The 25,062-nt window shown below is 48.3% G+C and overlaps 1 long non-coding RNA gene across 1 annotated transcript; it reads left to right on the top strand.

The window, feature by feature from the left end:
* The first annotated feature begins 21,441 nt into the window (after positions 1-21,441).
* Positions 21,442-23,516, top strand: LOC139076161 (uncharacterized). The gene is made up of 2 exons (XR_011527479.1): positions 21,442-22,257; positions 22,866-23,516. It is a non-coding gene; the product is annotated as an uncharacterized lncRNA (long non-coding RNA).
* Positions 23,517-25,062: the final 1,546 nt, after the last annotated feature.

The following is a 25,062-nucleotide window of genomic DNA, read 5'->3' as shown; positions in this document are numbered from 1 at the left end:
TCCAGCCCAAGTTGACTGTCTGGCATGGTCTTCGGTTTCTACAGAAACGGTTAACTTTCCTGAGCAGATAGGACTCCCCTTTTGTTTAAACCTTCATCAGTTTTCTGTCGGGAAGGGATGCCGTCAGAGAGGAGAATGTGAATTTCCATGCTTTTATTAAAAACGACTTTTCGTTTAAGCCTTGCGTGCAGGAACAGAATCTGCTGTGCGGGACTGTTTTGGTCTGAGCCTGTGGTCTGGTGAACAGCCCATGAACATCAGGTCATCCTGAGGGCTGAGGGAGCCCCCGCCTTCAAGGAAGGCGTTTTGAGGGAGGCCACTGTCGGTGACCTGGGCGATGCTCTCTAAGGTTTCAACCAGAGTAGGGGGCTTCCTGGCTGTGTCTGTGCAGCGGGGAAGGAGGCAGCAAAGAGAGAAGGCACAGACACACTTGAGGAGCCAAGCAGCTTGCTGCAAAGTTGTGCCAGTGTAGCCCTGTGTCCTGGCAACCTGCATTCTGCCCCCTTCTCCAGTACGTGCCGCGGGCTCCGACACCTTGCTCTTGTTCAGAGGGATGTTACATGGCTTCTGTGTTTTCTAGATTGACTTGCTGTCTTTTTGGAGAATTGGAGTTTGGGAAAAGAAAATAAGAATTAAATTATTTTCTGACTTGTTCACTGCTGTGTTGCCACCAATGGAAAGGTCCCTAGCACAGGATAGAGTTTCAGTGTTTGTTGATTGAACAACTTTGCCTATTTAATGATAGCTCTGACTCACCACCATTTATTTAGTACTTTCCACGCGCCAGGTGTTTTACACACATCCTCTCTGCTCTTCACAATGATCCCATGGATGTGATACCTATTTTATGATGAGAAACCTGAGGCTCAGAGAGGGTGAGTAACCCGCCTGAGGTCCCACAGCAGCTGGTGGCAAAGCCAGAACATCAGTCCAGTCTCCACTGACTCAAAGGTTTGTGCTTTTTGAAAAGCTAGTGGCGTCTCATCTCAGGGAGGTTTGGTTCCGATGTCTGTGCATAAGTTGAAAAAGTATACGATGCAATTCTATTTTATTTTGAGAAAAACTTTTGGTTGAGTTTCTTTTTAAAGATATGTGTATTATAAACATAACAGCATTGTACAAAGGTTGGAAAACTGGAGGAAACAATGGTAATCCCAGCTACCTGACATCTTTACTTTTCTGCATCTGAATCATTATTCTTTTCTACATTTTTCATATTCTCTAAATATACAAGTATTACTTCTGAACAAAAATAGAGAGAGAATGATATGAAAGTCCCACCCCCTCTTGCAAGCCTTACCTCTTTGCGCTCTTCCCTTCAGCCCAGCAGGGGCCTGGAGGGCCAGCCAGGGGCATAGGGTGCTCAACACGCAGTTGCTGACTAAGTGAGCTGGGCTGCTGGTTAAGAATCCTGCCCGAGCTACAAGCAGAGCCTTGTTCATAAGCTGTGGCTCCTGGCTCCTTCTGGTCCATCTCCTACCACCTTCACTCCCCCTCACTCACTCTGTTCCAGGTGTACTGGCTTCCTTGCTGTTCCTGGAACGCTGAGCAAACTCTGGACTCGAGGCCTTTGCCCACGCTCTTTCCTCTGTCTGGGCATTGCTCTTTCTGATATTCATTTTGCTTGCTCCCTCGCTTCCCTCAGATCTCTGCTGAGACGTCAGCTCCTCAGAGAGGCCTTTCTGGACCACTTCTGTAAAACAGCGTCCATTCCTACCATCCCCCTCACTCTCTGTCCTCTTGTGCATTGTTTTGCGTCTTCTTGGTATTTATCGTCACTTGACGTACTGTATATTTTTCTTCTTTGTTTAATGTGTCTCCCTTTATTGGAATGTGTACGCCCCCAAAGCGGGGCTTTATCTGTTTTGTTCAACGGAACAGTGCGTGGCATGTAGTCGGGGTTCAGTAAATACTGGATGAATGAGTGAGTGAATTCAAAAGGGTGGTTGCCCTTACCAACTTGGCAGGCAGGATGGGGGCAGCAGTTTAGGGAGCTGAGGTGGACAGAGCCACACCAGGTCTACAGCAGCAAGAGTCATGCAGTCCCTACCAGCCTGTGGGCCAGGGGCTGCCCACCTGGCCCAGCCCTGCCCTGCCCAGGGCTGGCTGAGGAGCCTGGCTCCATTGGGGAACCAGCTGGGGCAGCATTTGGTAGGGAAAGCTGAATTGATCTCAGAAACCCTGACCCCCAGCCGCACTATGAAGAACATCCCAGGTGAGCCCAGACTTCCCTGCTGTCAGATTTAAGGAAGAAAGGCAAATGACACATCTTCCATTTCCCCCAATCCTGTAATTTTTATAAAACGAATGGAAGACTTGGATAAATTTATATTTTGTCCATAAAATACAGAAAGCAAATTTTTCTACATGAACTGTGTTGTTGGAAAAACAATTATTGAGGACTTCAAAGAAAGTAATTAGTAATGATGCGCAGTAATTTCATTCTCTTCATTTCCTATGTCCCTCCCCGGCGTTAGCTAATGTTTCCTATGCCGCCTGTTGAAGAAATACTTAACAAAAAGATCTCCCTGGGTTATTTGAATTCCTTTCATCCAGCGACCTCGGAGCGCTACAGGTACAGTAATTCATTAGTCCTCTCCTGTGCTGTGGGTGGAATTAAGATGTTATTGCAACACATTGTAGACTGAGAAATAAGCAAGAACCACAGAACAATTATAAAAATAGGACAGAGAAAAGAGAGGCTTAGAAACCAGCGGTTCAACCACGTCAGTCCCTGGTGAAGGTGATGGTATTCGTGTTGGTGTATGTGTTGGCGGGCGGGGTAGGGGGAGCACTTGGAAGTGGGAGAAGAATGCTTTTCATTCCCTGAGGAATCCCATTCCTCGGATGGGAACCTCGAGGATGGGTCGCAGGAGCAGCTGAAGAGCTGGGCACTGGGTTGGGGGGTGTCTGGAAACCCCCAGTGTTGGGGTGATGAGATCCTGACAATCCTGCACCCTCTGCCCCCACGCAGCTTCGTCAGCTCCCCATGTCTCAGCCGGATCTCCAGAGTGTGTGTGTTTATCCTTCCTGACCGCTGTGGTCAGAAGGGAGGTCTGCCGCCGCCCAGTCCTGGCCGCAATTACGCCCGCACAATTCATTGGGCAATTAATCACGGGCTGCCTGGGGACGAGGCTGCTGTTGCCAGCTCAAGCGTTCTGTCTGGTGCACCCATTGTTTGCTTATGGATACCATGTGTGTGGCAGGCAGGGCCACTGCTGGCTTTTCTCTTCTATCCAGAGACCCGAGCATCGTGCTGGGCTTCTGATAAAATTTCAGCAAACATTTTTTGAGAAAATAAGAAGCCTGTGCTGTTATGGAAAGGTGGAGAGTGTCGAAGAGAGAACTGGGAGTAGGGAAGTGGGTCCCAGGCGGTACATGTGTGAGAGGGTTTGAGGGGAGAGAAGTGCCTGCCAAGCGAGCACCTCTCCTGGGCTCGGCCTGGCACTGGCATCTTCGCCAGATGATGATTGTCATGGCAAGCATGGTGTCAAGTACTTAAAATGCATCCTCATCACAGTCCCCTGAGGAAGACATTACATGGCCGTTTTACAGATGAGGTAAACTGAGGCTCAGAGGGATTAAGTTGCTTTATGAAGTCACACAGTGGTGGAAGCGAGATTTGAACCTCGTCTGACAACCTCGTTCTTACTCACAGACCTGCTAAATGGCCTCTGCTGTCACCAACCCTTGTGAGTTGGGGATTATCGTCTGTTTTACTGATGAGGAGCTAGATGCAGGATGGCTGGGCCTGGGACAAGGGCAGGGTCATCTGCATCTCGCTACCCTTCCAACTGCGTCTACCCTGCACTTGGTCCCAGTTCGTAAGTTCCACCAACACTGCAATTCGGGAGGATGTTTTCCCAATCCGATGCATCCTTGCTCATGAAGCCCTGGACTGCTGTTCCCCATGTCCACTGCTCTGTCTCCAGGGCCACCGGGGCAGACGCTCAGTAAGTGCTGGCTGGGACCCTGGGATTTGGCAGGGCCTGCTCAGCTGGGCGGACATCCAGCCTGCAGCTCCTGAGATGCTGGGAGCCTTCAGGTATGACATTGATGGATTTTAAAATAATGTATTTACAAATTACTCGGTGAGGTATTCAAGAGAAAGATAAAAAAGACCAGGGATAGTGACTAAACCACACTGATGGGGACAGCAGAGTAGTGTCTGTGAAAAAACCGCCATTAAACACTTATTTCTAGGGTTAACATCCGTAAGACGAACCTACCTGAAATGATCTCTTTAAACCTTTTTTTGGTAATATGGTAATGTGCATTTCTATAGCTTTGCGTGCTACTTAAAGTAATTTTTTTTGGAAAGACAACCCTTAAAGCAATTGATATGTTGTGGTTCGTATATCCACCTTCTAAAAAATTAAAATGCCATTTAGCATTTATAATTGTAAATTCTGAGGATTTCCATATGGCAAACCTGGGAGGCAGAGCAGCGTCATCAGAGCCGAGGCAACTGAATGCTCCCCTCAGCCACCAGCAAGCGTCATAAAAATTTACTTCATGCTGTGTCTAAACAGCACCAAACACTCCCTTCAAATGAAATAACTGGCACTCCCTCTCCAGAGGTGGGGAGGAGATGGGGGAAGCAAGAGAGCCAGGAACATGGGAATGCCCTCTGACAGCTCCCTTCCTGCTGGGTCTCCCGGCCCGCAAATGCTGGGGGCCGCCTGCCGTTTGCCGGGTGCGCTCAGCCTTGCAGGTGTCCTGCCTGCGTTATCTTCTTGTTGAGGGGGCTCCATTGATCTATATGTTCTTTTTCTACTAAAGTCCCCAGATTTGGGGATTTGAGAGAGTTGTGGCTATGAGCATGGCCTTGGGAGCTGGGCAGACCTGGCCTGATACACTGCTTTATCTTGCTGCGTCTCAGTTTTCTTGTCTGTGAAATGGGCTTACTAGTTGTTTTGTTGGGAGTGTTAAATGAGATCGTTGTTGGAGAACAGTTAGTTCAGGGCCTGCAGGAGGTGGTATGCAGTGAGTGTGGCCAGCACTTTTAGTTCCAGAAATCTGGGCATGTGGCTCGTCCTCTGTCCCCACACTGCTGCGGAAGATGGTGTATTTGCACCTGCAGGGATCGGTCCTTGTATGTGGGAAATAAAGAGAGAGCAACAGTTCCTGACTGAAAAGAAGCTAAACTCCTGTCTGCATGGAGCCATTCCTAGCAATCAAGCAAACCGGGAATCCAGTGGCCTCAAGAGCTGGAAGGGATCCCAGAGGCCACTCAGCCAGACTCTTCATTTCGTGGATGAGGAAACCGAGGCCCAGAGACAGGTGCTGGCCTTGCCAAAGATCACAGTCTGGTTGGCAGCAAAACCAGGGCTGGAAGCGAAGCCCCTTAGCCGACTGGGCGTCTGACATGGCGTCTCTCTAAGTCCAGCCCTTTGCAATACTTTTACAGCTGCACTTTAAAAAGGAGGTCCAGTTGCAAAGTGAGAGCAAAGAGCCTTTCTAATTTACCCAGAGAAGAGGAGGAAAATGACAGGCTTGCTAACGGCCGGAAGAGCACTTCCAGCTCTGTGTACAGGCTGGAGGATTGATTGCCGGGCCGAGAGTGTCAGCGCTCTCAGCAAGCTTCCTTTCTGAGGCAATTAAGCCTTGCACCTCCCCGCTCTGCTGAGGACCTGGGTCAGGCCCCAGGAGACTCGGGTGGGAGCTGGAAGCCCAGGCTGGACCAACCCCGGCCTCAAGTCCTGAAGAAGGTCACAGGGGTAGGCAAGAACTTGGAGCCCACAGTAGAGCGAGGCTGTCAGGGCCATGAGGTCATGCTTCCTGGTACCTGGCCTGATGGCCAAACTCCCACACTCCCTCACATGGAATCAGAATCCCCATGTGACCACCTGATTGAAGCTGTGTACCAGGACCACCCGGGGCCAGCTATACCTGTCCCTGTCACCCAGCTGGCTCCCTTGATGGCACTCTCCATCTTGATTGTGCCTGGGTTTGCTCTGCCCTGTGCACTTTGGAGCTGTGGACCAGGAGCCTCCCCACGGTAGAGCCCAGTGTGACTCTGGAGCTGGGCCTGTGGTCCCAGCCCTGTCACCCTGGCCTAGCGTGGCTTACTCCCTCTGGCTGACTGTTGACCAAGTGATGGAGCTCACAGGTGGGAGGGATCAAACTTCTCCTGTGGAAATCTAATGAATGAAGCCCAGAGATCTCCTGAGCTACCCACTTGCAACTCACTTTTGAGTGACAGTAATGAAAAGAAAACATTATTTGGCCTCCCCTGGGCAAACAGAGACACTTACGATGTCCCATACTCCACCAAGGCCCAACCATCTCACTGTCACAGAGACTGACATCTACAGTCCCAGGAGTGGGCGTCTCCCAGAGAGGACCCATAGGGATTCTGAACTGACCCCCTGTGGCTTACACCTTCCTTAAATCTGATCTACTGTAGTCTCTTGCTCATCAATGATCTGACATCTTGTTTTAAGCTCCAAAATAGCAATTCACTTTTGTCTTGTAGGCTAACTTAGATTGGCTGAAAGTGGTTGCCTGAGTGCTGTGTTAAGAAGGATTCCGAGGCCATGTCTGGGCTCAAGGAGAAAATATTGCAATGGATCAACTGTAGCTGCCAAGGTACAAAGGAATACAGTTAGTGAATGTTTATGGTTTTGTCTGCCACTTTCTTCTGGAAAGGACATCATTTTCTCTTGGGTATCTGCTGTTCGTTAATTCCATATAGTTCTGGTGGGGCTACCAATTAGAGTACCTGGCCCCCGGTTTCAGTGATGGACATGTGACCCAGGCCTAGCCACTCATGGTTCCCCAACCACATAAGCTTACTGATGTGCCCAGGAAACAAACTTGTGACCCAAACCAGCCAATCAGAGATCTTTGGGATTTTATACATGAAGCAGGCATGTCTTTCCTGTGGAATCACTGGGATGAAGTGAGACTGGAGAGCTGTCTGCTGCTCTCCCACACCTTCCCCCTGCACACAGAAAGCCTGCTTGCAGTAGGAAGGAATAAGGCCAACAGCAGGAGCTGAGAGAAGCAGGAAGGCCTGACATCATCATTTGAGACCCTAGATCTAGCTGGAACTGAAATCAGCACTGTCCCTGTTCTGCCCAGATTGTGAGTTTAAAAACACAGTTGTGAAACCATAAGCTGGCTAGAGTTGAGTGTCTGACACCCACAAGCAAATACGTACAACATCTGTCAGCCCTCTCATTGTCGCTCCAGACACCTTCCGCTCTAACACAGCTAGTTTTACCCTCTCCTCACAACCCAGAGAGTGCCCAGTTCTCTTCTTTGAAACCCTGTAATTCTCTCAAAGGAAGAAGACACTTTTTTCTCTCCTTAATCATATTCACAAATGCTCTGGGTACCACTCCCCTCCCCTGCTCAGTCTCAGGTGAAATTTCTGTTCTCTGTAGTACTAGGCATTTGAACCAAATCATTCAGAGTTTTTGAATCTGTATTCCAAGGTCATAATCATGAATAAAGAAAAAGTTTGTAGATCCGTGACATTTATCATATCTTGTTTATGATAGTGAAAAATTGGAAACCAACCGAATGCCCCCAACTAAGGGGACAGTTAAGGAAATGTAGAAATGTTCACATTATGAAAGAGTGTGCAGCCGCGACAATTCTGTTTACAAAGACTTTTCTGCTTAGCATGGCATTGAGACCCCAGGCAGAAGTTAGCCCCTCTCGTGGTGTCCAAGGAGTGTAGCACCCCTGCGCGCTTGTGGCTGTTCGTAGAACCTTTTCTCTTTTTCCTCCCCAAAGCCCCAGTACATAGTTGTCTATCCCAGTTGTAGTCATTTTGTTGTTGTTGTTCATATAGTTTTTACTGACGCTTTGTGCCGTTTAGGGAGGGCTCACGTTGCATAGGGCTTGTGATTCCACTGAGAGTCCCCCGATACACCCTCGTTATGGGGGTCTCACCCTCTCTTGCCTTTTCCCACACAGCTCCCAGCCTCACTGACTTCACTCTCCTCCTGTCTAGATTTCCTCGGGGAACCTCAACAGCCCTTCCCTTCTGTCATGAAGAGCAATCCAGTTCTTTCCCAGCTCCTACCTCCCAGTTCATCCTGAGACTCCTGGACGAGAGCCGGGCCGGTAAGCAGACCGTTCCTCCTCACACGGCAGGTGAGCCCTGGCTTTTGCCATGGAGCATGTCCCCGAGCCTCCGCACCTCCACACAAATGGCTTCCCAGGCCTTAACTGCACCCGAATCCCCTGGAGGACCCCACCCTGATTCAGCAAGGCAGGGGCGGGACCTGAGAATCTGCATCTCTAACCTGGTCTCAGGTGATGCTGAGGCTGCTGGCCTGGGGACCACACTTTGGGAACCACTGACTTGGAGCATTTCTTCTGCACACATAGAAGCCTCTCCCTAAGAGGCATTTTAGTAAACAATGTTTTCTCTATCTTGTCACATATTATGATATCATTATCGGAGGTGGAAATAGTTACATAAAAATGTTTGTTCCTGAGTCATCTGCTTCCCAGTTTCTCCAGAGAAGCAGAGAAGGGGATCCCAGACTGCCCGTCAGCTCGGTTTGCCTCACTAAAGAGATCCAGGGGCCGGCCCCATGGCCGAGTGGTTAAGTTCGTGCGCTCCGCTTCGGCAGCCCAGGGTTTGGCTGGTTCGGATCCTGGGTGTGGACATGGCACCACTCATCAGGCCATGCTGAGGTGGTGTCCTGCATAGCACAACCAGAGGCACTCACAACTAGAATATACAACTATGTACTGGGGGTTTTGGGGAGAAGAAGAAGAAAAAAAGAAGATTGGCAACAGATGTTAGCTTAGGTGCCAATCTTTAAAAGAAAAAAAAAGAGATCCAGATAGGGGCCTATGGCTTGGAGAGAGAATTTCTAGCATCTAACCAGGGCAACTCCCATGGTCTCCAGGCCAGAGAAGGTGCCAGCACTGGGAGCAGGGCTGGGCCATCAGGGCTTGGAATCTGGGACCCCAGAAGCCAGGTCAGGGACCAGTCCACACACTGGCAGCTGTGTTCAGGTACCGCTGTTCTAAGGGCATGTCAGAGATGGCCAAGGGCACAGCTGGCCTAGCTGCCCCTGCTCCCCAAAGCCTTTGCTCTCTGCTGTGGGGGACCAGGTCAAGCCAGCACGTGCAAATATGAAGACGCTTCAGCCTCAAGGTGGGCACTGGTGGAGAAGCCACAAGTGGTGGAGAAGCCTCAGGGCACCCGGTTCTCGTCCCAGCCCCGGCGTTCGCTGGTGAGGCTTTCATCTTGAGCACATCACGTCACCTTCCTGGGTTCCGGTGTCCCCTTGGTAAAGTGAGGGACCTGCACCAGATGATGTCCCCTGCTCCATAAGAATCCAGCTGGGTGCTCGGGGCTGGCATTTCACTCCTCTGTTAGATTGTCTTCTTTTGGGGTGGGACAGAGGGCCAGCTCAGATGGTGCGAGAGCACGGGCTGTTTAGGATGCCTTGATGCATTTTGCAGCCTCCTCGGTTATGAGGGTGGTCAGACTGTGAGAGAACCAACACCCTGTCTTGGTCCCTGGGTGTTCCTTTTACTCTGACAAGTGGTAGCCAGATGTTGGGGAGCACAGGTATGGAGGTGGGTGGCATGCTGGATGTTGGGAGTGCCCAGCACGGCTGGACCACATTTGGCCCCAGCCGGCTGCGTGGCGGATCTGAAGGCGCAGAGAGAGAAGCATCGCTACCTCTCACTGGGGCCTCTCTGTGGACGGCAGCCTGACTGCTTGACATGGATGTGGACTGCAAAGGGAAGGGAGGCGCTTGACTGGGAGGGGACTGAGGACAATGTGTAGGAATGTGGCTCCTCACTGGAGCCCCCTATGGGACTTAGCATTGCCTACTGTGGTACTGGTGGGGATCTGAGGGTCATTGAGTTTCCCCGGATTCCATAGTCAGGCTGGTCCCAGGACAGAGATGTCGTCTGCTCCTGGTGGCTGTGCCAGCCTCGGGCAGGGCCCCTTCTCTGGCCAGAGGCAGCTGCCTCGTGACTTCTGGCAGACCTAGGCTTGCGGGAGGTGGGGCAGGGCTGGGTCCCTTTCTCCCTTGCTGTGTCCCTTTTCCTGGTGCCTTGGGTTCCTGTTGGCTGACAGCTAGCTGAGCACTTCACGCTTCATTGAAAAGTCACCACAATAATTACCAGATCATTAACAGGGGATTTTGAAAAGGCACTTCAATGTATCTTTCCCAGAATTGCCGAGACAGGTGTGAAAGCCTATCTGGGCAGGGAGCAGCTGGTTTAAAGGGCTGTTGGGGACTGATGGGTGGGTGTCAACTGAACGGGGCTGAGCAGCGGCAGACACAGGTCACCTTCCCATCGGAGCATGCCAACAAACAGGCAGTGGTGAGGAGGCCTGACAGTTTTAGACAAAACACAAAACATAAAGTATAAGTACTTTCTTAGGGAATTTGACCCAAATTGTAAGTCTTCCTTAGAATGCCTGGTACCTGTTTTGGCAAGGTTCATAGACGATAAACATCACCTTCCTGCACCACAGCCTTCGTTATTAATTTTGCTAATTAGGGTTAATGAAAATTAAATGCCTAAATTGCTGGGGATGGGGTGGGCAGATCAACTTCCTGTATCAAAAACCCTACAGGAAGGAAGATGACAAATGGTTACATCTCAAATAGGCAGACTCTTAGGTATGCCTGTTTAAGCTACTCACCTTACTGAAACCTTAACACCGGTTGTCGCATCATCACAAACCTGAATATCATTGGGATGGATATACAACCCTTGCCGACCTGGGAACCTTGTTTTTCGAAATCCTCGCCCACTTGCAACTGATCTCGGAGCAGCAACAGACACTAGTGCCAATCTTAATCTTTCTGCCATGGTCTGAGTCAGTGGGTTTCATTCCTGGCTGCATATCCGAATCCTAGTGACACAGATGTTGGACTCACCCGAGATGTACGGAACCGGAATCTCTGGAGCTCCAGAACGGGCATCCATATTTTTAAATAGCTATTGAGTTGGTTCTTGTGCAATTTTTAGAATGCTGGTGTTTAGGAACTACAGGAGCTGAAAATACTTTTTGTGAAATTTTTTTTTTACATATTCAGAGCACAACTGCTTCAAAATGTCGCCTTTGGGTCTTCAGCAATGTTCCCTCCTTGAGAGGGCTGATTTGCAAGACGCATTTCCTAGATGCCAGACAGAAGATGTAAGCCAAGCACAGGAGTGTTTGGGCTCGTGGTGACCATCTTTAGTGCCGTGCGAGCATGTGTCTGGCACCCTTTAGGCTGGCGAAGCAAGGCGTGAAGCAGCCAGCAGTTCGTGGTGTCTCATATTTGGAGAATGGCAAACTCTACGTAGGACATCATGCTATCCGGCTGTGACTTGCTAAAATGCGACTGTGTCCATTTGTGCTTGAGACCTTGCATGCTGTGCGGGCCTAACTGTGCTGGTCCAAACTCCATGCCCCACCCCACATTCTCTGTCTGACTCTGGGATGCTGGTCATGAAGCCTGAGGCTGCCTTTCACTACAGCCAGGGTGGGAAAGGGAAATATTGGGTGGTCCCAGAGGGAATGAGGGTGATGGGAGATGCTGAGTGGTCCCAGGAGGAGCGAGGGCAATGGGAGGGGCTGGGTGGCCCCCTAAGTGATGGATGAGTGTGAGGGGGAGGGTGCAGTCCTGGGAGGAAGCTTTCACCAGCTACATGGCAATCAACAGCTTGGGAGACCCTCTGTAACTCACGGATCAACTTGGGGGCCCCCCAAGTCCTTCAGTGTGTTGGTATCATCTTGTCATTTTGGATTTTATTAAGCTCGCCTTGAAAGTCTGTCTCGTTTATCATAGGCACCCTGATGTCTCTGACGTATCTCTGGGCATTCTTAGGGCACTCACGTTCCTCCTGCCTGCCTCTGGCCCTGATTTCTGTTGGATTTCCAGTCTCTGTTCTGTGCAATTGTTTTTCCCATAGGACATCCTCCCACCTCATTCAGCCCTGAGCTCTTCTTACTCCAAAGATCCACCAGCTCAAGGCTTTAGGGGGAGCTGACTTCCAGACCCAGCTCAGCAGAGTCCAGAGACATCACAAGGACAGCTTTGCCCTCAGCCTGGTCCGGATCCTTTACACACATGCTGCTCCTCATACTAGAAAAGCAAAGCATACATCCCCTTCCTGGCCCTCTCATCCAGCATCTCCTCACTCCTCAGAGGCCTTTGATGCCCCACTTGCCAGGGCAACACTGCCAGCATGGAAGGGAGGATGGAAAGATCAACAGAGAGAGGGAGAGGGAAGAACCCTCCCTCTGGCTCAATGATCTGGCTTCAGCACCAAAATCAAATAGCCAGAGATTAGATATCCCGGGCATAAGCCAATTACATGCAAATTTTGGCAAATTGTATGCAAATAACACATGTGACTCTGGCCTGGATTGCATCTGCTTAGATGTGTCTCTCAGGAGCAAGCAAGTAGAGATAATTGGTAAAGTGCGTTCAAGATGTGGGGGCCAAAGGAGCAAGAGAGGAGAACGGTGGATTCTTAAACCCCAAATGCGCAGCAGGAAATTTTACATGTGTCATTTGCTCCTCTAGCACTTCTTGAGCGGCTGCTGCGTGCCTGGCGTGGTAGTGGAGACAGTGAGATGAACCAGAAGCCATGCCCTCCCCACCCCAGGAACTCCTAGATGTCTCGGGACGTGAATAAGTAAACAGAGCGGGTTCACAAAACCTTGGAAAGGCAATGATGGCAACAAGCGCAGGATGCTATAGGGACACAGAGAGGCCGTCTAATCAGCCTGGGGCATCAGGAAGCCGCCTAGAGGCGGTGATGCGGGAGCTAAGCTTTGAAGGATGAATAGGAGATACTATGTGAATGAGAGGAATTGTGTTCAGGGCCACCTGGTGCAGTTGTTAGATCCGTGTGGCTCCAGAGGGGTGCATGAGGTGGGGGGAATGAAGGGAAAGGGGGCCGGTGAAAGGAAAGGAGCTGGATCATCAAAGCTTTCAGCACGGAGATAAGGTGGAGCTTTATTCTGAAAAATGAGAGTTTAAGCAGGAGCATAATGAGAAAAGGAGATGTTTCAGGAGTCTCTCAGACTGCAGTGAGGGACATGGACTGGAGGGGTCCGGATGGGCAAAGAGACCAGGAGGGCTTAGACTGGACAGTGGGGGGAGGGACAAAGAGGCGGAAAGCAAGAACCTTATTTAGGTTATCAGCCAGTTATGGAGGGTGATCCTGCATGATTAGCACGTTTGGGGCTTGGGGGTTGACATGGGGCCAAGGGAAGAAGGTGGGTGGGAGGACAATTCTATTCTGGTGTGAAGAGCTGTGGGGTCTCCAAGATGCAGGCTGCCTCTCACTGTCCCTGTCGGGTTCTCCAGAAGCAAGTGTTTTATTTGAATGTAAGTATTTTATGATGGAAGTGTTCCCAGGAGAAGCTGCTAAGGCAGAGGGCGGGGGAAGCAGAACCGGGAGGGGAGGAAGCCAGGCCAGGGTGCTAGCTCAGACAGAGTCCTGCAGAGTGGCCTCCCCTGAACGCATAGGGGAGTTCTGGGTGTCAGTTACACTTCCAAGTTGTCCCAACCTGAGGCACAGGGGCTGGGCTAGTGTACTCCCAATCCTGTCTGTCAGGAGCTTGGGGCTGCCCCGGTGGGAGTGGGAGTAAACCAGCAGGCACTTCCAGGTTGTGTGTGTATGAAGGCAAAGCCTCCAGTGGCTTGAGGGTGGTCCTCTGAGAGTGACAGGTGCAGGTAGTGGAAGAAAAAGCCCACTGAACGTGGGGAAGGGTGTGCAGAAACAGCAAAAGCTGTTGTAGGGCATCTGGGCAGGGCACCGCAGAGTCCACTGACCACACGGAATTCTTGCCTCTCATGACTGCTCTGCAGAGTAGGTGCATCCATGCTTTGCAGGTAAGGACACCAGGTTCAGAGAGGTTAGTTAATCTGTCCGTGGTCACACAGCTAAAGAATGGTGATGAGCCCTGGAACCCAGGACCTGTAGGTTTCCACTCTACCTGATGCATCTCACAGCTGCTAGTTAATAAAGAGGGCACTCATCATCAAGGGCTAATGCCACACCAGCCACATTCACATGACAACTGCTTTGCTTTAAGCAATCCTGTGAGCTATTTTTATTCCCAGTTTGCTGGTGAGGAAACAGAGGTGCAGAGAGTCCCCTGGCCAGGGCCACGATGCTAATGAGCAAAGAAACTGAAAGAAACTGGCGTTGGGGCCCAGGTCCATTTGACTCCAGACCCCATCCCTCAACATGATAATCCACTGCCCCAGGCCTTTCAGAGGAGGCACATTCCAGCGACTGCCCTGACTGTTGTTGGAAAAATCTGGGGCGAGATCAGGGAGAATGTTTGAGGTGTGTTGGAGTCACAGTTTCCTCTGGCAAGAAGACGGACAGAGCCAGAGCCCACCCCGTTGTGGTGCAGACCGCCCTGGCCGCAACGAGGGCGGCCGTCACAGGGGCCAGGGCTGCCTTCTGGCAGTTCTGTTGCTAGTGGTTCCTGAGAGGGTAATTTTGCAAACAATGCAGAGAAGCTGATTGTGGCAATAAATTACCATGTTAAAAGGCGTTATTTTTAATGCTTTCTGTGTTCTGGGGCCCAGAAGAATACAGCAAACAGACAGGTTGATTAGGATATTCTGTTTGTGTGGGCCAAGAGTGGAGGCACAGATGAAGGAGTGTGTGCGTGTGTGCGTGTGTGTGTGTGTGTGTGTGTGCATGCGTGCATCCTGCCTGCTTCTCAGCTTGATGAACTCCATTATGCGGCGCTTGGTCCTTCCACCCTAGCGGTGGTCATGGGCATCTGAGATGCTGCAACTTCCCTGGAGACCCGCCAGCCCAGGATGTAGCAAGAGGAATCGACTCTGGGGGAAGATGTCTGAAGAGTCCCCGGGTTGGCCTGGACCTAAGAGATCCCTAATGGGGAGTCGGAGGCCTTCCCTAGACGTCTTCCTATGGAAGAGCTGGCCCGGAAAAGCCCCATTACATGTCCGGCTGAGGGGGAGGTGGACGCGTCTCCCTTGTTGGAGGAGAAGAAATTACAGAGCACTTTGACTTACAGACCTGATGCCATTTGCAAACTTTTGGTTAAAGCTAACATACTGAACTGAACACGCTCTTGTAACCAGCACCCAGGTCAAGAACACAGAACGTGACCGGCTCCCCCAGAAGCCCCAGCTGCCTCCCTCCACTCAGCCCTCTGCTGACGTGTAACAGCACAGGTCAGCTTTGCCTGCTTTTGTGCGTTATAGAAAAGGAATCAGACAGACACACTTGGAAAGGGTGATTGTCAACTTGAGTCCTGCAGAGCAAATGATGGGTTTACTGCCTGGGAGACTTGTAGTTTAAGGAACCTTTTGGTGAAGTCTTTTGTAGGTGGATTAATTGTCCTTGCACCCAGGCCTTACGCCTGCTCAGGTTTCCTAACACTGATCACATCCTCCAGGACTGGGCATTCATCTGGGGTACTCGAAATTTGCCCACACTGCAGGCAGAGCACCGGGGAGGAATCACCAGCCCTGACACTGAGTTTTCATTAAACAGGAGCTTCCTGAGTTTCCTTTTGTCTTAGGTTAAGATTCTCAACCTTGGCTACACCGAGCAATCACCTGCGGAGCTTTAAAAAATATCGATGCTGGGGGTCCCCTCCCGACCCCCGGAGGTTCTGATGGTTTGACCTAGATCATTTTGGCCTTCACTGTCCTCACAGTTGGCCTGTGGGGTGTGAGAGAAAAACTTATTCGGACACTTGTTAAGGATGTTAAGGCAGACTTTACTCAGGGGGACCACTGCAATGGGGTTTTGCACAGGGGAGAGAGATTGGGCTCAACTCCAAATACAGCAAGGAAAAGTGGGGATTTACAGCCAAGGAGCAGGGTGAGGGGGTCAGTGGATGGGAAATTACTAACAAGGTAGGGTAATTCTTTGCTAAACTGACCTAACAGGATTCTTGCTGAAGGCAGGTCAGGGAGATCAGACATTACCTCACCGGAAGAGGAATTCCATCAGATATCAAGGGGGATCAGATGTTGAAGGCGGGGGATTCTGGCTGAACTGACTTGAGAGGATTCTTGCTAAAATTGGGCCATGCAAATACGGAAATGGAAGTCCAAAAGTGGAGGCCTAGGGGGCCGGACCCAGGGCCAAGTGGTTAAGTTTGCATGCTCTGCTTCCGTAGCCTAGGGTTCACTGGTTCGGATTCTGGGTGCAGACCTACACACCGCTCATCAGGCTATGCTGTGGTGGCATCCCACATAGAGAGACTAGAATGACTTGCAAATAGGATACACAACTATGTACTGGGGCTTTGGGGAGAAAAAAAAATCGGAGGCCTAGTTGGGAAGGGGATTTAGAGGAGACTGACTATCAGGGACACTTTTTGTCAAGGGTTTTGTAATCTTGGGTAGAGAAGGTTCTGGCATTAGAAAGGCCTTGATTATGCGGACATGAGGGAGGACCAAATGATGCATTTGCTAGCAAGATGTTGAGTTAAGGCTGGACCCAGAGCAGAGGTCACTTCTCTAATCTCCTCCAGCGACATCCGAACCCCCTCTAGACTGCAGGTGATTCTGGTGATGATGGGGATGGGGGCGAGGAGGAGAAAAGGGGTGAAACTGAAGAAAATTGTGTGGCCAGGGGAAAGCTGCTTAGTATCTCTAAGTCTGTATTTTGACCTATAAAATGGGGGATATAATAATACCAAACTATAGATTTTCTGGGAGTATTAAACAAGATAAAGTGTTGAAGCCGTTTAGCATGACAATAGGCACATTGTAAATGCTCAATGAAATGTTGCCTCATCATCACCATCATCATCATCATCATCACCATCATCACCATCATCATCATCATCATTAAAAGTCGCCACAGAAACAGTGTTTGTGACTTCTATAATCCTCAATTACAATGTGTCCCTTTGACCTTGGCCAGAGAAGAACAGTGACATCACCCATGTTCTTTGAGCCAGATGGGCCTCTTTTTTCTGGAAACTACTCCAGAACCTTCAGGGACCAGGACCATGAAAACAAGTTCTGGGGACTAACAGGACTTAGAGGCGTGACCACCCCGCAGAGGAGGTCTAGGTCTGCTGAAAAACCCGGGGTGAAAAAAGAGGGGGTGTTGGATCAACCGTTCTGGCTTGCTGAAGGCTTGGAGGCAGAGGAATTTTTCTCAAGAAAAATAATAATTTTCTTCCAAAAACATGGTGAAATGTAATGGATTCAAGCCAGAACCCAGAGTTTTGTAAAATCACAAAAAGAAGAAAGACTTTCCTACAGCTGAAAATTTAAATAACCATAGCACCAAGCACTCTATTGCCTTGGATTCTGATGAAATTAGAGTAAGGTGGGTCAAGCATGGAGGTAGTTTAACGGGGAACTCAAGATCACCCCCTCTCATCCCATTCCAGTGAAGTAAAGGGAGGTTTCAACCTAACCAAATGGCACATTGGGCTAATGTCCAATCTTAGCTGGATGATGTTCCGAAACAATTTCCTTTGGGCCTATCCTTGTTCACCCCTTAGCTTTTGCATTCTACAGGACCTTAAAAGAATGTTTAGTCCTTTCATTTGATATTCAGAAGTACTCTGTATGCGACAATCAGGGCAATATCATCTCCATTTACTCTATGTGTTGTGGAAGACACCTTCAGTTTTACCTTCTTCCTTCTTTACAAAACCTCAATCTTGTTTCACTGTCTATCTCTGCCTCGCATGACTCAGAAGAAGGTGACCATATCTCCGACTTCAAGGGTAGCTCTCGATTTGATAACTCCAATGCAATGATTGTTGCACTTGACTCAGCTTCGGCCAATGAGGAGTGAGAGGAAGTTTGCTGGATGTCTCTAGGAAAGTTTTCTTTGTTCCTAAGAAAGAGTCAGCCTGGAAATTTCTGTGTCTGGAGTGACTCCTGGAGCTGCTGCTGTGATCTTGCTACTAACCCAGTAATAAAACCCGTCAAGATGGCAGAGTAGAGCGATGGGAAGAACCTGGATCCCGGAGGACATTTTGAGCCTCTGAGTATGCTCAATGGCATCCAACCTCTGGACCTCCAGGTCTGTGAAGGAACAATTTTCTGAATTGCTTAGAGTTTTCTGTTACTTGCAGCCCAAAACATCCTAAATGCTATGTGAGTATCCTAGGACTCAGGAGTTAAGTGAATTGCTTACGTCACCCAGCTATTACATGGAAGAGATCAGACTGAGACCCATATTTCCCTACTCCTCATTCAACTTTCTGCTTTCCTCTATCCCAAAGGGACAATTTTACTTTTCTGAAATTAATCACAGGATATACCATCATTAAATTGAATGTTTACATCTCTTTCTTCCTCAGGATAGTTAATAAAACAACGGCCAGTAATGACCCCCGTCCTGTAGCAGACAGAGCTTTCACACCCTCACTGAAAGGATGAGGCCCACGCTGGATGGATGCTGAGGTCCTGGCTGTCTCCCAGATTTCATGTCTCTCTGGTTTCACTCCCTCTGCCATCTTTGCTGAAATGTCTGCCCTGCACCTTTTCTCAGCCCAAGCATCATATATTCTAATTTCCAATTGCTCTAACCTGTGCAGAATTGGCCCACCTTTGTTTGGACATCACTGTAGCATCTACATGCTTTTATCTTATTGCCAAGATGCCTTATTGCACGATGATTTTACTCATCTGTTGTATCAGGATGCTTTCATCTGCAAGAACAGTGACTAAAATAACTATGGAATTTGTTTTCCTACTTAATGAAAAGTCCCATGGTTGGCCATTCCAGGGCTAGTTCAGCCATTCTGTCCTGCCTCAAGGCCCCTGGCCTTTCCTTCCTTGTGTGTGCCTTACCATGCTTTGTATATTGGCCATGTTGCTTCTCATTATTTAAAAATTGCTGCCATTGCCCCAAACACCAAGTCATCACACAGTGAGGTCCAGAAACAGGACAATAAAGGGGAAAAAAATCCTTACCCCTTTTTTTCCCCACACATCCTTAATTATTCTTTATTCTTTTTTTTTCAGTTTTATTGAGAAATAATTGACATACATCACTGTACATGTTTAAGGCATACAATATGATGATCTGATTTACATTATAGTGAAATGATGACCACAATTGTTCAGCTAACATCCATCATCTCATATAGACACAATAAAAAGAAAACTCACATCTTTCTCTCTCTTATTTTTCAGAAAAGACAATCTCTCCTCAAACTACCCAATAATTTGCCCAAAGCCGCAGAGCTGGTAATATGGTGGAGCAGGGACTTCAATGTGGACAGTCAGATTCTAGACTGTCCAACAGAAACATAATGCAAGCCACATATGCCATTTTAATGTTATGGTAGCTACGTTTACAAAGCAAAAAGAAGCAGGGGAAATTAATGTTTTATTTAACCCAATGGATACAAAAGATAATTTCAACACATCATCAATATAAAATTACTGAGATATTTTGTATTTTTTATACTAAGTCTTTGAAGTCTGATGTGTCTTTTATACTTATAGTACATCTCAATTCAATCACTATATTTTCATTGGGAAGACGATTTGTATTTCTAGTTCATGAAATTTACATTGAAAACATAGATACACGTCCCTAAGCTGTTCCGAATAAACTTAAAGTTTCCCAGTAACTGAATCAAGTAGAAGTTTTTACATTGACATTTAAATTGAAGTTAAATAAAATTGCAAATTCAGTTCCTCGGTCACACTAGGCACATTTAAAACACTCAGAAGCCACGTGTGCTAGTGGCTACCGTATTGGATAGCATAGTTCTGGAAGCTGCACACTTAAGCTCCTTTTTTGTCGATTCCCTGTACCCAAGTTCACAGTTACGTGTTGGCAGGTGTGCATCTGTATTTAGGTGGTGCACAATCTCTACAACTGGAAGACTGGGGACCGGCTTCGTCGTTGTTGCCCTGTTTCCGATTAGCTCAGTTTGATTGTGGGTGACCTCAGGTGAGTCGTTCTACTCCTCTGGGCCTCTGCCTCCTCATTTGTCAATGAGGGAGTGTGATCTCAGTCATCTTTTCTAGCTCTCGAATGATGTGTGATTTCTCTCTTCTAAAAGAAGGAGGAAGGAGGACATTATTAAAGCTGTGGGCACCAGGGCGCACACACACATTCTTTTCAATGAAATAGGTGAAACTGGTGTTGCCAGTCTCTGGCAGCTGCTGCAGTGCAGTGGGCAAGCAGGACTCGCACAGCGCTGTCTTCTCTCATCTAGTACTGAGGGACGGGGTAATTGTATCTTTCTCCAGAATGCCGGGGATAAAGAAACACTGAAGCATTGCCTGGGCTCCAAATTCCAGGAAATATTGTGAGTTTTTTCCTTTTTATACCTCCCCTTTTAAGGAAGAAAATCCTGTACGTGATGGAAAGCCCTGCGTTGGTTTCTGCAGTGGTTCTGAGTTGCTGGTTTCCTGGAGCGGGCTGTGTTCTTTTATGTGTGAAAGAAAGGGCCTTTGGCTCCTTTAGACTCCCCACTGTTTATTATGTGTGCTCCTGGCTTGTTAGTCAGGATGGGGCTTTTCATTTATTGGATAGCATAAAACCTTTGTTATATTTTAGCTACAGAGCTACAAAAGGATGGCGAGGGGATTCAAGTCGAACTGGAGAGTAACTATGGAGGCTTGAGGCCCTGCAAGCCACATGGTAATTGGGTTTGACCAGAACTTGCCTTCCAAATGGAGGATGTGGAGCTGTCAGTGGGATAAAACTTTAGCTCTCTGTGGGAAGGTCCCAGTTCCCAAAAACAATTCCCCCAGACTGGTGACCTTTTACTATTAGAGGTTCATTTCTTTGGGTTTTGTAAGGTGGACATAGTGAAAATAGCCTCCTCATCTGCAAATGAGAGATTCTAGTCTTAAGTATGAATTTTGGAGAAGACGATAATAAGAAACTGAATGGAAGAAGAAGGCAGGAGGGGGTGGGGGAACCGAAAGGACGCTAAGGGAAGATGCTAAAGGCTGTCCGTCGTTTTGTAGTAAGCTAACACCTTACTGGAGTTTACACAGACCAGGAAATAGGTAAAAAATCTGTCACCAATTTATGCTCTGCTTAAAGGAAAGATAGGCTTAAAGGAAGCAGAATTGTGGGGTTTAGTTTCCTCATTTCTGTAACCAGAGTGGGGATTGGGAGGAAGGTGATACCTCATTTGTTCATTCATCTCTTCATCCCTTAATTGCGGTAGATAGCTTTCAGAGACGCACACCATCAGTTCCTGCTAATGGGTTCTGCGTCCAATTCCAGTGAGTGGGGAACGGGGTGTTCCCTACACCAACAAGCAATTCTCCGACGCCAGCTGGTTGTCCTACAATTCAACTCAGTTCTGACACTATCCGCTGGAGACAGCCTCAGATTCCACAGGTTAAGGGTTCGGTCCCACAGGACTGCCCTCCGCTTCAGATGCCAATCGTAAGTCCAGGTTGTCGCCTGTGCTTCCTATGGACCAGGCCAGCTACAGATTGGAGGCTCCCATGACTCCCTCCTTGGGTTCGATTAATTTGCTGGAGTGACTCAGAGAACCCAGGAAACTTATTTGCTCACTAAATTACTAGTTAATTACAAAGGACATTAAAGGAAACGAATCAACAGCCAGACACATAGGGTGAGGTCCTGACCAAAGGAGCGTCTGTCCTCACGGAGCTTGGGGCCCAGCAGGGTGGCACGTGGAAGGTTTCTGGTTCACCCCCAGAAGCTCTCAGAACCCCATGCTTTTGGGTTTTTATGGAGGACTCATTACGCAGGCGTGATTGATTAAATCATTGGCCATTGGTGATTGATTCCATCGCCAGCCCCTCTCCCTTCCCTGGAGGTCTGGGGATGGGACTAAAGTTCCAATCCTCTAATCACTTGGTTGGCTCCACTGGCAACCGGCCCTCATCCTTAGGTGAGGTCCAAAAGTCACCTCGTTAACATAACAAAATACACCTTTATCGCTGTCATCACTTAGGAAATTCTGAAGGTTTTAGGAGCTGTGTGCCAGGAATGGGGACAAAGACCAAATATATATTTCTTATTATAAATCGCAATATCACAGCTGCCTTCCCCGTACATGCATGCCACTCCTTCCATCAAGAGCTAGGGTTTTTTTTACCTCTGCACTTGACGCTGGGCTGGCCTATGACTCGCTTTGACCAAGGGAATGTGGTGGAAGTGACGTTATGCCAGTTTCAGGCCTACCCTTTAGGAGGCTGCGCCGTGCTATGCAGCAGCTCGGGATGGACTGCTGGATGACAAGAGCCACAGGGAGAAGGAGAGGTCTTGTGGAGGGGCCTGAGGTGTCAGATTCTTTCTGGAACCTTCCCATCCAGCCCAGCCACAATCGGAATGCAGGTGAGTGAGTGACCCCAGCCAATGCCACACGCACCCAGTATTCGAACCAACGAAACACTGGGCCACCTGCAGCAGAGCGCGCGAACTTAACCACTCGACCACGGGGCCAGCCCGTCATTAAAATTTTTTGTTTTCTAATTATTTGTGACAGTGCATACAAATAAAATAGATTTTTATAATATTGACCTTATATTCTATGACTTTATATTCTGTGACTGTCACCTATTAGTTTTAGTAATTTTTTTAAAGATTCTTTAGGATTTTCTATATACATGATCATATTGTCCACGAATAAAGATGATTTTGTTTCTTCCTGTCCAATATGTATGCCTTCTATTTATTTTTCTTGCTTTATTGAGCTTGCAATGACCTCTGGGACAATGGTGAAGGGAAGTGGTAAGAGTGAGCAGCCTTACCTTGTTCCTGCTCTTAGGGGAAAGCACTCTTTCTTTCACCATTAAATACCATGTAAGCTTTAGGGTTTTCATAGAAGCCCTTTATCAGGTTGAGAAAGTTGCCTTCTATTCCTAATTTGCTGAAAGTTTTTGCCAAAGAGTTTTTCTTCATCAATGAGATGACCGCATATTTCCTCTCCATCATGCTGTTAGTGGGGTGCAGTACAATGTGGTCAGCAGCCTCTCAGCTGGCCCCAGTGATGCCCTTCTCCTGGTATCCGTGCCTGTGCGCAATCCGTCTTCTTGAGAAGGACCGCAGTGACTCATCATAATGAATACGATACAGCAGAGGTCGTGGTATGTCACTTCTGAGGACAGGTTATGAAAAGACGGTGACTTCCATCTTGGGTGACCTCCCTCATTCACTTGCTCTGAGGAAAGCCAGCTGCCCTGTTGTGAGCAGCCCTGTGGAGAGATCCACATGGTGTGGAACAGAGGGAAGCCTTTGGCCGATAGCCAGAAAAGAACTGAGGGCTTCAGTCCGACAGCCCAAAAGGAACGGAATCTTGTCAATAACCTCATGAGTGATCTTGGAAGCAGAGCCTCCCTCAGTCAAGTCTTCAGGTGAGATCACCACCCTGGCTGACCCCTTGACAGCAAGCCCCAGGAGAGACCCTGTGCCAGAGAACCCAGTTAGACTGCGCCTGGATTCCTCACCCACAGAAACAGCAAGACAATAAATGTTCATCGCTTCAGAAAGCTAAATTTTAGGGGTGATTTCTTTATGCAGCAAGTGATAACTAATATCCACATTGATTGCTTTTTGAATGTGAAATAAATATTGCATTCTTGAAATAAACCTCACCTGGCTATGATATGTTATCCTTTAAAACCTTGTTGAATGCGATTTACTAGTATTTTGTTCAGGATTTTTGTGTCTCAGTTCATAAGGGATGTTGGTGTGTACTTCTTTTGCAATGTCTTTGCCCGGTTTTGATATTAGAGCTCTGCTAGCCTCATAAAATGAAATCCCTCCTCCTCTATTTTTCAAGAGTTTATATAAGATTCATATTATTTCCTCCTTATGTTTTTGATAGAATTCACCAGTGAGCCTGGAGTATTCTTGTAACAAGCTTTTTTTTTTTCTTTATTATAAATTCAATTGTCTTATAGATATAAAACTATTCAGATTTTGCTTCTTCTTGGGTCACATTTTACCCTTCTCCAGCTTTAAAGATTGAAAGAAAAAATTATGTGGTGATTAAAAAAGAAAGGTAATCATAGCATAACAAGAATTCCTAAAGCTGCTTAGCATAACAGTTGGGTGGAAATGCATTTGTAGAGAAGAGTTCAAGGGACCAAGACGGTGGGGAAAGACAGCACGGGTGAGAGAGTCATGTCGGAGCAGAAGAGTGAAAGGGTTTTAGCAGTTTCAGGGAGGTAGAGAGCAGAGAGCAGGAGACTTTCACGAGTTGCTGTGGCCTAAATTAGACTCCCTGATATCTTTGAGAGAAACATGCATTAAGATTAAAATACTTGTCTGCACCAAGCTTCCTTGAGTGTGACGCCCCCTTGGGACATCACTGTGGATGCTTGGGACACAGCAGAGGGGGCATGCTCACAGCTTTGTAAGCATATCTATTCCACTGCTTTAACTTCACTGAACTTCATTACAATAACTCACATGTTGTGTTCCCATTGCTTTGTAACAAATTGCTCCAAAACAGCATACAACAACCATTTCTTATTACACTCATGGGTTCTTTGGGTCAGAATTTGAGCAGGACGAGGTAAAGACAGTTGTCTCTGCTCCATGCTGTCTTCAAGTCTCAGCTCTCTCCAGCCTGCCTTTTTCTCTACCTGCTGTGTTTTCCAGGCCCACTCGTCGGAAAGCCTTTTAGTTTCCTTAACACGCTCTGCATTTTCTCTTACTGAGGTCCTTCCTCCACACACGCCCTTCCCAGTCCAAAATGCTCTTCTCACACCACCTTGCCTGACTAGTTCCCACTCTCACTTGGGGGCTGCTTAGATGCCGTCTCCTTTGGAAGTCCTCCCTGACCCCCTGTGCATGGTTTACGTGCTCTTCCTCCAGGCTCTCATAATTCCCTGTTCTCCATCATGAAGCTCATCACTCATTACTTACTTCCTGACTCAATCGTCCGACTCCTCAGCTGGAGTGCTCGCTCCATGAAGCCAGAGATGGCCTCTGTGCTGGTGAAGTACCATCCCACCAGCTGGCACAGGGCTCACTATTTATTTGTCAAATGCATTAATGGACAGTGTGGGTGTTATTATTTCCATTCTGCAGAGGTGAAAACAGGGTGGAAGAGAGTAAGAGCCAGCCCAAGTCGTGGTCAGTTCATGACATAGCTGAATCTAAGCTCAGGTCACACCACCACCCAACACCCTC

The sequence above is a fragment of the Equus przewalskii genome, chromosome 15 (genome assembly GCF_037783145.1).
Source record: "Equus przewalskii isolate Varuska chromosome 15, EquPr2, whole genome shotgun sequence".
NCBI lineage: Eukaryota > Metazoa > Chordata > Mammalia > Perissodactyla > Equidae > Equus > Equus przewalskii.
The sequence above is the reverse complement of the archived record's forward strand: the minus strand, read 5'-3'. Positions and strand labels throughout refer to the sequence as shown.